The following is a 13809-nucleotide window of genomic DNA, read 5'->3' as shown; positions in this document are numbered from 1 at the left end:
TCAATCGTCATTCAAAGCCATTGCCCTGAAGGAAGTAGAATAGTCATAGAAGTTTATAGAACCTGGCTCATAAGCCACAGAATAAAGCAAACCCAGAACAAAGAGAAATGCATATTCCAAAGCCAAGAAATGAAGGACTCCACAGATCTGTACAGCACATGAGAAAGCGAATGGACCACCGTACCTCTTCTGCTGACTGTATTCTGAAATGACCGTACCTGACTGTGGAGCTGGACCAAATATATATGATTGCAGTGAATGGAGCTTTAGCCTACAAGGGTGCTGAGGCAGCAACTGTGTCTATCCCATTGTCTCCATCAGATTTCACATGAATAGTCTGTGCTGGACATCCACTGCACACCAGACACTGTTCTACCTTACAGCTCACAGCTCATTTTCAGAAGATTAGTGATTGACTTTGGGTCAGCATGTTGAGATTGCCTCAGTCTCTCACTCCATGCCAAATATTTAGGCTTAAATGCAGCTATCAGCAGTTTGAAGAGTATTGTTTATCCCACTGTACAAAAAATAGAAAAGAGGAAGAACATTAGGACAGAAAAAACAACCTCCCATCCTTGTAGAGGTGACCGTTGATAATGTTCTTAATTTTGTTTCAGAAAATGTATAAATATTGGTTTAAACATAAAACATATCAGTTATAGAATACGTACAAAGTCTTTAGACTTTCTTCACATTTCATCACTTTTTTCATATTTCATCCCAATTTGAAAGTTTCCACTTACGGGTGTACTCACTTTTGTTGCCAAGGTTCAGACACTGTGTAAACACTGTTATACAGGCTGTGCTCTGATTACTTTACATTGTAGCAGAGTGTCATTTCTTCGGTTTTGTCACATGTGAATATATAATAAAATATTTACAAAAATGGAAGGGTGGACTCTCTTATGTGAGACACTGCATATAAAAGGGATGGCCAAACCATAGCTTGCCAAACAGCTGCCTCAACTCCAGCACCCAATTCTCTGAGTCACTGCCAATTAAATGCAGCAGCCCCTTTGCTCTGCCACTTTAATAGCTGGTAGCAGACGTGCTGTGCATAGGTACATATGCTTTAATATGCCGACCAGCATCGTCAGCTAAAGGTAACGGCCCTCTCACTGCTTGCTAAAGGGGAGCAGGAGAAAACAGGCCACTCTAATGTCTGCTAGGTAAGTAACTTCTGTGGGGGCTATACAGAAAGCTGTTTCTACTACTACAGGTGGCTGCTGCTACTACAAGATTACAAGGGGGGGGGCTGCTTCTACAGGTGGCTTCTGCTACTATAGAGGGTCTGCTACTAATACAGGTGACTGATGCTACTACAGGGAGGCTGCTTCTACCATAGGGGACTGCTGTTACTTTGGGGGCTGTAACATCTACAGTATACTGCTGCTACTACTTCAGTTGGGCTGCTACTACAAGAGGCATCTGCTACTACATGGGGCTGCTGCTGCAACTACATGGGGCTGCTGCTGCAACTACAGGGGGCTGCTGCTTCTACGGAGGACTAATGTTACTGCAGGCAGGGTCGCTACCTCTACAGGAGGCTGCTACTATAGGGGGGCTGGTGCAACTATTTACAGGGGGGCTGGTACTACTTACATGGGGCTGCTACTACCTACAGCTACATGTATTTCTTCAAGTTAATGTATGTGCATGTCTTGTACCTCTCAAACATCTGAAGTATATAGAATTTGGCTCTTATGTTTAGAATCTTTGGCTATCCCTGATATACGACATATATTTTTGGGGGCACTCTTTTTTTATAATAACTAAAGGGACTTGGTCATGTGTTATATTTTATATAGTATACTCCAGTAATTATGTATTGTAGTATATCATGCACATATTATGCCATAATGCTTACAGGCATTATATTTGACCTTCCCTAATAGGACAACAAACATGGCACAACAGTGGGCCTTTATTAGGCCCTGGCTGTCATTGAAACCTGTGATGGAGTGACTGGGGGAGCCCCTTTTTCAAACCATATGCTGAAGGTATTGACACATCACTTCTAAGGGGTTAACTTAACAGTATTGCGGAATTCCTGCCTCAAATTATGGGATTCCACACTCCCATTCACACGTCAGAATTGTGGAATTGGTGCGTAATTTGTGGGGAAATTACGCAAGCGGAATTTCAAAAGGTTGAATAGGAGTGCGGAATTCCATAGAAGTCTATGGGCATTAATTTGAGGAGGAATTCCACAAGCGGTAATCCTGCCATGTGAATAGACCCTAAGAGGTTTCCAATCACAGTCATTAATGCAGATACCAGGCTGATCTGCAAACTTCTGACAGCTGGGTGTTACCATTTTCCTTGACAGGAGGATGCATCCATAAAGTGTGATACTGTCTGCCATGACTGGACACTGTTAGTATGCAGGTGAATTGTAACAGCCAGATGTCAATTTATTCATACAAGCTTAATTAGAATGTACCGTACTGTAATTAGAAATAATCCCACTATCATTAGAGAAGAGCGAATTTTTGAAAAATTCGATTAGGCTGATCCGCCGAATTTTCCGAAAAAATTTGGTTCAGTCCGAATTTATTTGGATGTACGTATGCGGTATGCACTGATGAGGGCAGACAAATGGGCAACAATACGCAGAAAAAAATTTGTATTTTTGTAAAACACCAGCCGGTGAGTACTATTGTTTGGACTTTCACAGTATGTAGGCCCTTGACAGACTAACAGGTACAAAATGGTACAATACTTGGATGTACATATGCGATATGCACTGATGAGGGCAGAAAAATGTGCAACAATACGAAGAAAAAAATCTGTATTTTTGTAAAACACCAGCAGGTGATTACTTTTGCCAGGACTTTCCCTGTATCTAGACTTGTTACAGATACAAAATAGTAGACTGCTTTGATGTAGGTATGTGGTATGCACGTATGAGGGCAGACAAATGCACTACAGTCCGCTGAAAAAATGTATTTGTGAACAGCAGCAGGACCCCAAAAAAAAACAGGGATTAAACTCTAAATTGCACTCTGTCACAGAGTGTTAAGAATGGTGTGCACTGGTTTTTATACAGTCTGCACACAATTCTAAGCAGCAGATGATTTGTGGAGGAAAAAAAGCACAGAATTGCGCTGAAAAATAAGGTGATGAAATGGTTGATAAAGTTCAGGCAGCTTGGAGATCTGTATGAGGAAGAGGACAGGTATCTGCCCCTCTCTGATGAAATGCTCAATAACGTGAATAGGAGTTTTATTTAGCGTAAGATCCTTCTCAGTGAGAACAACCAAAGCATTGCACTTCTGTCTGTCCACAATGCTGATGTGACTAGCAGTTGCAGTGTAACGCTGTGGTATAAGCAATTCCCACACAGACGCGCAACCCGTCTTCTCTCTCTGAGTGCATGGATGAAATGAAGAGAGGCAAGATGGCTACCGATTATATAGGGCTGTGACATCACAGGGGTCAATGAATGCTGATAGGCTGCATCACGCATGTAATTCAGGGTCATCCCGCCTACCTCCCTTCCTGCCGTACTTTCCCGCCCTCCCATAATCCCCTGCCCCATGTACTCACACGTGGATATAATCGCGGCAATATTCGCATTCGTTGCAAATCGAATATTTCATGACATTCGTAACGAATTTGGGTTCGTCAGCTTCGATTCGCTCATCTCTAAACATTAGTCTTCCAGCAGTGTTGTTTTCTTTTTTTTAATCAGATAATTTTTATTGAAGTTTTCAAACACAGAAATTATTACATACATACAACACAAAAGCCAGTCATCCCCCCCCCCACACCTCAACAGCACCCTCCCCCAAACACACAATTCGTCACCACCCCCTATTCCAAAATAATCAGACAACTAAAGAGCAAAGAAATCATTAAGGAAAACATACAGACAAGGAATATGAGTGTGCATGACACGGCATCCCAGGAGTATACCGTAGCAGAACAGGAAACTCTTAAGTACATCAGGCACCACATCAGGAGTCATCCAGGACTCAGATCAAACATGTAGTGCACACACAGACAGACCTCACTCTGTGCACATCAGCACAACCCACCCACGAACAGGGATAGTGGAAACAAACATTTATGTCCCACTTCCCACATTTATGTCAAAGGTGCGCACCCAGGGACCCCAAATGCCATCAAATTTCCATTCCACCTTTCGTTTAATATATATCCCCTTCTCCAATCTAACTATGAACTTAACCCGGGCAATCAAATCTGCCACATCCGGAGGAGTAGGTCTAATCCAATATTGCGCAATACGTTTTCGGGCCTGATACAGAACACGGAGAATGCCAATCTCCACCAAGGAGGGCTCCAGTCTACATCCAATAAGACCGAGCAGACATACCTTAGGAAGTAAGGACAGCGTCACCCCATACACCTTCCGGATAAGGTCGCGCACTTCTCACCAGTAAATATCTAAAAGGGGGCAATCCCACATCATGTGCACCAGATACGCCTCTAGCATATCACATCGTGGACAAGCAGAAACAGACCGAACCCCAATCCTATGTAATAACAAGGAAGTTTTATACACTCGAGGCAGGAGAAAGAGCTGAGACAACCTATTAGATTCTGATTAAGATAAATAAGGGGTCAGTGTCAGTTCAACAGACCCCTCCTCGTCAGTCGGCACACCAAGATCCCGCTCCCATTTACCGTGAACAGTTAAGGGGAATTTTTAATGGTGAAAGCTCTATAATTCTCCATACAGCCACAAGATAACCTCAGCTGACTCCCATTTTGTGACCACTGAATCTAAAATCCTATTAGAGTAGATTACCAACACAAGGGACCAAAACATGACAAAGCTATAAATACCTATAAAATGAAGAGTGTGGCAAGGCAAACTCCTCCTGCAAGTCCCCAAGGGACCGAGCTACTCTCTGAACAGCCAGTTGCTCCAGACTACAGAATCCTTTCTCTCCCAAAAACCAGCATCTATAAAAGAGAAAAAATCAGGCAAGCCCAGGTTATGCCACAGTGGTATAAATTTAGTGCAGCCAGTAAGTCCCAACAGTTTATGCGTGTGGCCCCAAAGCTTGCATAAAAGATGGGTAGTGGGAGAGGAGTCGGGAGGCCTAGTAAGGGCACCTATCTCTAGCATGTTGAGCGAGACAACTTATGTCATGCCATGAACAGTTGTCCTGTAGGGCATAACGTGCTAACATGTGCCCAACCCTTTATTTGGTGCAATTTAGAGGCTAAGAATGACCCCATGGGTTAGGGAGAGCCAAGCCCCCTGAAGACTTCCCCAATTGAACTGTTTTCCATCTAATTCTAGCAGAGCCCCCTCCCCAAACCAGTTGTCTAAAAAGAAACTACGCAGAAAGTGGGCCATTTCAATCCGTACTGGGGAATTTTGTAAAACATACAATTGCGGCATTAACACCATTTTAGCCAAGTTAGTCCGACCAACCACCGAGATCAGAAGTTTACACCAGACTACCACCTTCTGGGAACTCCTATCCAGTAGAGGGGTCAGGTTACGAGAAACAAACTTGTGCAAAGAGCGAGTAATAGTAATGCCCAGATACTTAAAACTAGTGACCACTTGAAGCTTGGAGGAAGCAATCTGAGGAAGGTTAGGCTGAGGGTCAAGAGTCAATAACACAGATTTGTCCCAGTTGATTAATAGACCAGAATAGGAAGCAAAATCAGAGATAAGAGACATGACAGGTGCCAAAGAGAGGGCCGTATCACCCAAAAACAGCACCATATCGTCCGCATATAGCGCAACCCGCTCCTCAATGGACCCATACTGAAACCCCAACACAGCAGTAGGAGATCTAATAAGGTATTTCAAGGGCTTTGTAGCTAAAGCAAAGAGCAAAGGCGACAGTGGACACCCCGGTCGCGTGCCCCTCTGCAACCTAAATGGCTCAACGCGGGATAACTGGACCCGGAGACCTGCCACTGCAGGCTCAATAGGAACTCTTACCATCCTTGGCGACATGCACACCCGTCCATGTACTGTATAGGGGTGAGCGCTCCAGATATATTGGAGCCCACTTACTGATTGTGGATTAGATGGCATTGGGTTGCTATAGTATCTTATCTTGATTCTTATCTATTAACCTATGATTGCTATGACTGTGCAAGACATATGATCACTTTATAGTAACTGTGTTTGGTATATTGTGTATTATTTATTGGTATACCCTTATATGCGAGTTACCATCAGATCCCCTGAGGACGTCCCCCTGTTGCGGATTGTGCACAGGTGGACAGAAACACGCGTTGGGAATTGTGTATAGCTATAACAGTGGAGTGATTACTATTACTGCAGGGTATACTTGTGGATTTATTTAAGTATTATATATTGACGGTTTACTAACAAGGATGTGGTATATTAGACATCTATGACACATTTTGTGATAGCATTTCGCTATGTGAGCCTTGCAAATATAAATATATAGCAGGTTCATATCACATCTTGGGATGTGAGGCGTAGCTTAATATAGTTAATTTATTATTTGGGAATCACGTTTATTATAATTTTTTGTGGTGTTTTTTAATGCATGTTAATAAAAAGTGAGTTTTTAGGCACTTCCCCCCCTTATTTTCCCAAAAATTGTTTGCTGGGAATCTAAATAGACAGGCCTGCATATTGCCTATATTCTATATGTGAGTTGTTAACCTAAACGCCTCACACAGTTAGTCATTCACTCTAAGTCTGGCAACGGGGTTTGTGTATAACAACTGCACATACGAGAGAAACAGAGGTCCAAAACCCATAGATCTCATCACCCGCCACAGATAGTTCCATTCGATGCTATCAAAAGCCTTGGCAGCATCCAATGAAACAAGCGATCTAGCTCAGCCCCCTCCGGAGACATCTGCAAATTAGGATAAACTCTGCGAATATTATCTACTGTAGATTTGCCCGGCATAAAGCCAGTCTGATCCCTGTTAACCAGTGATAAGAAAACCCTTGCCAGCCTGTTAGCGAGTACCCGAGCCAGTAGCTTCACATCAGCACATAATAAGGATATAGGCCTGTAGGAACCTGCACATAACAGGTCCATAACAAGGTTTTGGAAGAAGCACAACAATGGCCTCCATCATGGAATGGGGCAGAGTGCCCTCCTCCACCGCTGTCTCGAATACCCGCTGCAAATGCGGCAAAAGGACCCCCTGAAACTGTTTAAAGACCTTACTCGGCAGACCATCAGGGCCCAGGGAATTCTCATTAGCAGCATCCTTCATGGCCAATTCTAGTTCTTCCAAAGAGATAGGCGAGTCCACCTCACCCCTCTGCTCCGGAGAAAGAGATGGCAGAGACACCCATCCCATATAGTCCTCCAAGTCCACCTCAAAACATGTAGTCTTCGATGCGTATGCATCCTTGTAAAAATCCAGCATCACCTGTAAGATGTCCCTGTCCTCGTAACTTCCCTCCCCTGGACATCCCGTAGACACCCGATATACTTAACCCCCTGTAAAGCACAGGCAATAGAGGCTAACAGTTTACCCGTTCCCTTACCACGTTCCCCCTCCATAGGCTTGCATTTAGGGGGCGGAGCATAATGTCACACGGGGGCGAAGCCGTGAGGTCATAATGCTCTGTCCCCGTGATCACCAGTAATCAGACTCAGAGGGCTGATTCTAACGGGGTGCGGCGTGGAAGATCACGGCGTGGAAGATCAGGCATCTTATCCCCTATCCTTTGGATGTCTTAGCAACGGAGTACCCCTTTAAACACAGAGGAAGGAGCCAAAATATAAGCACACTCAGCCCCAACTACCGCAGTGCGCAACTTTTCCCAATTTTCTCTAGTAGTAAAGGACTTATGAGTACTAATGTCATGTATAAAAAGGCCACGGAGGAACGCCTTATGAGAGACCCAGACTATGGAGACCGAAGCTGAACGGGTATTGAGATCAATATAATTACTGAGTTCCACACATACAATTTCTGCCATAGTCAGCAACTGTAGCCAGAACGGTTTCCCTTTCCACAGTGGGCGCTGTCCCCCAACATCCCAAGCCACCTGCAATTTCAAGCAGACAGGAGAGTGATCAGATAAACCTTGTGCCAAGTATTCAACCTCCAGCACCAGGCCCACCAGAGTGATATCACCAATGTATCCCATAGGTGGCAGAGTAGCAAGAAAATTGTTAAGTGGTCGGATTGCAATAGCACCACAGATCAATCAAGTCAACCTCATCTAGTATTCTAGAAAGACCAGTGGGCCTAGAGCAAGGAGGGGGCAGGAGTCCCCAAAATCTATCTAAAGAAATGTCTAGAACTTGGTTAAAATGCCCACAAAGATGGATAGGAGCCACAGGGAGCCCAGACACTATAGATAAAATGCGATGCAACACAGCACCACTATACAGAGGGGGGATATATACATCCACAATGATAAGTGTTCGGTGAGACACTTCATGGACCAGACAAATAAAGCGCTCTTCTGGGTCAATAACAGATGAGACCGCCTTAAAGGGAAGGGATTTATGAAACAGTATACTAACTCCCCTAGCATGAGAAGAGTAGGTAGAATGATAAGAATGACCATACCAGGCTCTATTGAGGACCGCAGTAGTTTTTGCTGTCAAATGGGTCTCAGTAAAGCATAGTATAGCAGGTTGGAATTGTCTCACCGAATTAAAAATGACATATCGTTTAGTGACATCTCCTAGACCCCGGACATTCCATCCCACAACATTAAATACTGCCATCATGCAGGGAAAGCCAGAAACAAAAGGGGCCACAGGGCCCCAGAGAGGACCATCACACGCACCCACAGGTAACTTAGGCAAGCAGCATACAGGAAAAGAGGGAGAGACAGAAAACAAACCAGACAAACACCCCAAAACATAAAACAAAAAATTCAGCCACACACAACACTGCTGCATGCGGTACCTGGGGGCACCAATATGCTCACACCAGGCAGCAGCACGCTCTAGAACACAAGGGGACAACCATCCCACAACACAGAATGGAGAAACATAAATGCAGACCAGAGTGAAAACCCACAGCAAGAATGCAGTCAACCAGCCAAACATTACCTAGCAAGCAGTAGAAACACTCCTGCAGTAAAACAGTATACAATATATCCCGCAATAGAACAGTTAGCAAAAACCCCACTAATCAAGTATAACCCGCTACCCCTCCCCCCACATAGCAATATCTGTACCCAGAACTAACATAGGTCCCAGCCTAGCAGAAAATATAGAAATTCACAGTATAAAAATAAGCATGGAGACTGTAGAAAAGGACATTTCACCACGTAGTAAATATTTGAAGCTAAAGGAACAGGTCAGTCTGGGGCAGGACCCACTACGTGCCCTCTGTCTAACCAGCGGATGGCTGCTTCCACCCCATCAAAGAAGTAGGTAGTACCCATAGCTACCACACGTATTCTAGCCGGGTACAGCATAGAGTACTGGACCTCCAGTGAACGAAGTCGTCTCTTAACAGCAGTAAAGGAGGCACACTTCTGTACCTCAGTGGAAATGTCAGGGAAAAAAGAGATAACATGGCCGTCCACTGTGGTAGGTTGTTTCTTCCTGGTGAGCCGAATAATCAAGTCACGATCCCTGTAGTGTAGGAGTTTCACAAGCATAGACGGGGGCAGACCCACAGGTCGGAAGGGTCTAGTAGGGACCCAGTGGGCATGTTCCATAGCAAAGAGAGAAGTCAAGTTATCAGTCCAAAAACATCCTTGAGCTAGGTTTTCATGTACTCGGTGGGAGACCACCTTTCCGGGAGTCCCACAATACGCACATTATGTCTGCGCAGATTGTTTTCAAGGTCATCAGCTTTAGCTTTTAAGAAGGCAATTTCTTGACCATGTCTAGTAGAGTCTCGCACCAGAGGAACAACGGCATCCTCCATATCACTTATCCTGCCCTCCGCCGCAGAGGTGCGATCCATCACTTTCTGCAAGTCATGGCAGGTGACAGAAATGTCAGACTGAACAGTTCCCACCTGAGTAGACAGTTGAGCAAGAGTCATGTTACATCTTTGTATCTCAGCAAAGACAGCGGCCAGAGTAGGTTCAGCCTGGCGAGGCAGCCGCCACAGCAGATAATGCAGGTGGAGTACAGAACAGAGAAATGTGCACATCTGGAACAGAGGTCTGCATGAAGGCATCATAATCCTCCAGCGGAGGCCCAGCATCAGACAGTGGGAGAGGGGCTCCCCTGTGTTCAGGAGAGTTTGGGGATGGTGACCGTAAAGCAAACTTCTCCAATTTAGCCGCCACCTCCTGTTGTAACACCAATTTATTCCTCAAATTAGCAGACATGCCAGACCCGGGTTGCGAGGTGCCGGCCCCATCCTTGTTCTTTTTCCACTTATTAGCGGCCATGGTTTGTAATAGAAAAAACTCACAACAGGATTAGTGCAGAGGGCACACGAAAAAAAAAATGTAATGGGCAAGGACCCACATCACCAGCACAGTCCGGCAATAGCAGTGTGGGACAGGGAAAACACAAGGTCCCGGGAAAGATGGAACAGCACCCCAAAGAGCACACAGCAGTCCCCAGTACTAGGCAGGAAGACAGACAATAGTCCAGTAAGGTAAAGGTTAGCACCTCTGTGGTAGGCAGAAACAGTTGCAGGAGTACCCCCCCCCTAGGAAGGAGGATGGGCAGGCACAGCAGCTCAAGGAGGAGAGCAGGGACAAGGGGTTAAGGGTCAGGTGTAAAAATGGCCAGGAGCAGGTCCGCACCCCACCACTGCAGAGTAGGTATTATACAGGGGCTCCCCTTTCACCCACAGATCAGAGCACAGATTACCCCAGGGGGACAGACTTGCAGCCAGGCCGCTGCCCGAGGATGTAAAATGGCAGCCAGCCCTTAGATGCAGCACTCTCTCACCTCCTCTGTCTCTCCAGCACCATCAGGCAAGGCAGCAGCAGTCCCCCTGGTAATCCCCCGGTGATGTAAAGGCTCTAGTCCGTCTCCCTCACCAGCGGCCCTCACAGCGCCTCCACAGAGCAGGAACAGATGGGAGATGGTGGGCGGGTAAGGCTGCGCACACTGTGGATGCTCCCGATACCGCACACAACTCCTCTCCAGGCAGAAGAAGGGACCTCATCCACCAGGGGCCACTCTGGTGATGCGGGCAGCACTCCAGACCAGCTCCGAGGACCGCAATCTGGGCTGGCAATCAGCAGGCAAGTCTGAGGCCTCAGAGCCTACTCCCAGCAGGGACCACAGCACGGGCACAGATTCTGTCCAGACCCCAAATAGCACCACTGACCAGTGCCCCTAGATGCAGGGGGCAGATAGAGGGCAGCAGGACCCACAGAAAGACAGGATGGTTGGGATATTAAGGATAAATTTGCAGGATGGCAGTGTTGTTTTTAATTGTGCAAATTTTAATTGGTTATAATTTTTTTATTTTCCTTCCTTGCCTTTCAGAAATAACTGATAACATCTTAGAAACATTGATATACTCACCTGTTTTTGTCCAGTGGTCCCGGTTAACCAGAGAACTTCTTTCATCCGTAATTTGGCAAAAGTAAAAGACTGTTTCATCAGGGATCCAAGCCATTCCCTTCCTTTATACTTTCCCAATTCCCTTCCTTCCCCCCTCCCACCCTACCCTTTCCCATTCCCTTCCCCTCCCTCTTCCCATTCCTTTACTCCCATTCCCCTTTCCCGCTTTTTCCATTTCTTCTTTCTTCTTCTTGTTTTCCTTCTTCTCTTCTCCTCTTCTTTTGTTTTCCCGTATTCTCAGAGGGTTTAACCTCTTAAGGACACAGGGCGTACCTGTACGCCCTGCACCCGGTCCCGGTATATAACGTGGGGTCACCCCATGACCCCGCGTCACACCGGGTTGGTCCCAGCAGATAATGAAAGCTGGGACCCTGAGCTAATAGCGTGCGGCACTGATCGCTGTGCCACATGCTATTAACCCTTTAGACATGGCATTCAAAGTTGATCGCTGTGTTTAAAATGAAAGTAAAAGCTTCCCGGCAGCTCAGTCGGGCTGATCGGGACCATCGCTGTGAAATCGCGATGTCCCGATTAGCTAGAAAGCGAGCGGAGGTCCCTTACCTGCCTCCGTCCTGTCTGATCGGCGATTGATTGCTCCAAGCCTGAAATCAAGGCTTGAGCAATCGACCGCCGATAACACTGATCTTTGCTGTGTCAATGATTGGCAATGATCTGTGTATGATATCGGTATGTGCAGTATAATAGACACTAGAGGGGGCTATAACACTCCCAAAAAAAAAGTGTGGAAAAAAAAGTTAATAAAGATCATTCCCTAACACCTTCCCTAATAAAAGTTTGAATCACCCCCCTTTTCCCATTTAAAAAAAACTGTGTAAATAAAACAAACATATGTGGTATCACCGCATGCAGAAATGTCCGACCTATAAAAATATATCATTAATTAAACTGCGCAGTCAATGGCGTACGCGCAAAAAAATTCCAAAGTCCAAAATAGCATGTTTTGGTCACTTTTTATATCATGAAAAATGAATAAAAAGCAATCAAAAATTCCAATCAATATAAACATGGTACAAATAAAAACTTCCGATCATGGTGTAAGAAAATAAGGCCTCATACCGGCCCGTACGCAGAAAAATAGAAAAGTTATAGGGGTCAGAAGATGACAATTTTAAACATATAAATTTTCCTGCATGTAGTTATGATTTTTTTTTTAGAAGTAATACAAAATCAAACTTATGTAAGTAGGGTATCATTTTAACCGTATGGACCTACAGAATAAAGATAAGATGTAATTTTTACCGAAAAATGCACTGCGTAGAAACGGAAGCCCCCCAAATTTTTTTCGTTAACTTCGTCGCATAATTAATTTTTTTTCCCATTCGCCGTGGATATTTTGGTAAAATGACTAATTTCACTGCAAAGTAGAATTGGTAGCACAAAAAATAAGCCATAATATGGAATTTTAGGTGCAAAATTGAAAGCGTTATGATTTTTTGAAGGTGATGAGGAAAAAATGAAAATGCAAAAACAGAAAAACCCTGCATCCTTAATGGGTTAATTCCCTCTTTTGATGTTCATTTACATCAATTATTTTTAAAATATGAATTAATAATTTTCACTTTCATAATTTTTTATACTTTTCACTTCACCACACAAATTTTTTTATATGCACTTTATTATGATTATTATTATGCACTTTATACAATATCATTGATAATGTATGCACTGGCATATTCCACCACACTAAGACCACTACCATTACCACTGACTAACTTGCTATATTGTTAGTGAATAAAAACCACTATACAAAAGATCAATAACCCCTATATAGGAGTAGATTTGAGCTGTACACAGGGGCTGCAGACCATATGAGTCATTATAGTTATATACTCACAGGGATGTTTTCGCTGATCGGAGTCGTTCACTTTTCTCTTTCTTCTCCATCTGTCCTGGGTCATCATGAAGATTTCTCCCGATCACAACTCGTCTTCACCGAATCTGCCAGACAAACATTTTAGGATTCTCGCTACAGCAAAGTCCTCACCTCTATACAAGCCCCCTATATGTATTACACTGCCCCATATATTAGTCCCTTCTGTGCCCTGTATAGTATTAGGCCCCAACATTGTCCTCATACATTATAATACCCTCCACATTGCCCCCATATAATATAATGCCTGCGTACATTGCCCATATATATTAATGACCCCTCACATTGCCCCATATATAATAATGTCCCCGTACACATCCCCCATACATAATAATGCCCTCTCACATTGACCCCATATATAATAATGCCTCCTTACATTACCCCCATAGATTATAATGCCCCCTCACATGGCCCCATGCATAGTAAAGCCCCCCATGCATAATAATGCCCCCTCACATGGCCCCATACATAATA

The 13809-nt window shown here is 44.5% G+C and overlaps 1 protein-coding gene across 2 annotated transcripts in view; it reads right to left on the bottom strand.

The window, feature by feature from the left end:
- The window catches only part of CRYBB3 (crystallin beta B3), a 36222-nt gene extending 22873 nt beyond the window's left edge, over nucleotides 1–13349 (bottom strand). The window contains exons 1-2 of one of the 2 annotated variants that reach the window (XM_056529088.1): nucleotides 13300–13349; nucleotides 185–517 (exon numbers count right to left, since the gene is read on the bottom strand). The gene's annotated coding sequence lies outside the window, so the exon portion shown is untranslated. Of the gene's footprint in view, nucleotides 1–184; nucleotides 518–9723; nucleotides 9772–13299 lie in introns of those variants that run through there. The other variant, XM_056529079.1, reaches the window with a different exon arrangement.
- Nucleotides 13350–13809: the final 460 nt, after the last annotated feature.

Source organism: Hyla sarda, chromosome 1 (genome assembly GCF_029499605.1).
Source record: "Hyla sarda isolate aHylSar1 chromosome 1, aHylSar1.hap1, whole genome shotgun sequence".
Lineage (NCBI taxonomy): Eukaryota > Metazoa > Chordata > Amphibia > Anura > Hylidae > Hyla > Hyla sarda.
Note: the sequence above shows the minus strand (reverse complement) of the source record. Positions and strands in the feature narration are given on the sequence as shown.